The sequence below is a fragment of the Carlito syrichta genome, unplaced genomic scaffold, assembly GCF_000164805.1.
Source record: "Carlito syrichta isolate Samal-C Ts95f unplaced genomic scaffold, Tarsius_syrichta-2.0.1 Scaffold60462, whole genome shotgun sequence".
In the NCBI taxonomy this organism is placed as follows: domain Eukaryota; kingdom Metazoa; phylum Chordata; class Mammalia; order Primates; family Tarsiidae; genus Carlito; species Carlito syrichta.
In genome coordinates this window covers 85105-86593 of record NW_007004558.1, presented here as the reverse complement: position 1 = coordinate 86593, position 1489 = coordinate 85105, and the positions used below count along the sequence as shown (strand labels likewise).

General features: G+C 38.1%; 1 pseudogene; it reads left to right on the top strand.

Annotated features, from left to right (window-relative positions):
• Positions 1-873: 873 nt before the first annotated feature.
• Positions 874-1255, top strand: LOC110594800 (annotated as a pseudogene).
• The last annotated feature ends 234 nt before the right edge of the window (positions 1256-1489 follow it).

The following is a 1489-nucleotide window of genomic DNA, read 5'->3' as shown; positions in this document are numbered from 1 at the left end:
ACAGCATGGAGCTTTGTGCATAAGCATGTAAATCATTTTTGTAAATAGCTATTTACTAGGGATGAGCAACAATTTGTGCTGTGTGGGAGGTAAAGAATGAGATTTCATCATTTAGTGGTGAGGTACACATACTTCTCAATTATCTGCGCTAATGGGGACAATGATAACAAGGGTAATGGAGACCAGAAGAAATCCATGGTGGAATGTAAATCAGTCCTCTGTGCTTCTTGTGAGTAGCAAAGGGAAACATTTTGCTAGATTGAAATTTTAGATTGTTTGTAGATTTCATTACTAAGCTATTCCAGTTCCCATTTTTTCCTTCAGTGACTAGAAGTTGGATACTTAAAAATAAACAGATAAAGACCTTGTTGCATTTTGAAAATAAAGGCACTTTAATCAAACTGTCTGTGAATAAATAATAACCAAACCATGGCCTGATTTTGCCCTCCATTGAATTGAATAAGTGTTGGCACTTTGTGAGCAAATCAAATCAAACACTTTTATTAAAATTACCAGGGTATTTACTGGAGGCAATTCTATGATGTTATCCACAAGCGAAATGGGTTGAGTTTGTTAAGACTTCTCTCAAACTCTTGTGAAACACCAGTCAAGTCCAAGTGGCAGTTGGCAACATATTCACTGGTAGATGCCACTTTTCCTATCTACAACAAGAATTTCCAATAAAAGACTCAAAATTTTCCAGATACAACCACTGCATGCTGCTAATTTTTGCTTTTCATGTACAAAAGTGCGACTTTATTAGCATAAGAATTTAAAAATATTTAGGAAACTTTCCCTGCTGCTGCTGCCGAGTCACGAAGAGGCGGAGGCACGGGTGAGTTCAAGATTTGGTGTCTCCGGTAATCCACCACCATGGCTGAGGAAGGCATTGCTGCTGAATGTGTAATGGATGTGAACATTACTTTACAAAAGAAGTGCTGAAGACCACCCTAATCCATGATGGCCTAGCGCGTGGAATTTGCAAAGTCCCCAAAGCTTTAGACAAGTGCCAGGCCCATCTCTGTGTGCTTGCATCCAACTGTGATGAGCCTATGTACGTCAAGTTGGTGGAGGCCCTTTGTGCTGAATACCAAATCAACCTCACTAAGGTTGATGACAACAAGAAACTAGGGGAATAGGTAGAGAGAGAAAACTCCGTACAGTGGTTGGTTGCAGTCGTGTAGTAGTTAAGGACTATGGCAAAGAATCTCAGGCCAAGGATGTCATCAAAGACTGCTTCAAATGCAAGAAATGAACAAATAAAACTTTGGCTCATGTTCTTAAAAAAAAAAAAATCTAGGAAAATGTTATAGACATTAACAACTCAAAATGAGCATAAAATAAAAACCAAGAACAAATAAATTTCCTTCCCCAATATCATATCTGCTTCTGTTCCATTTATACTTAACTAAACTTTAACTAAATGCAATTGTTTCAGAGTCAGAATCTCTTTAGTGCCTGAGTCCAGAGGCTTAAAGTTTTAAGCAAC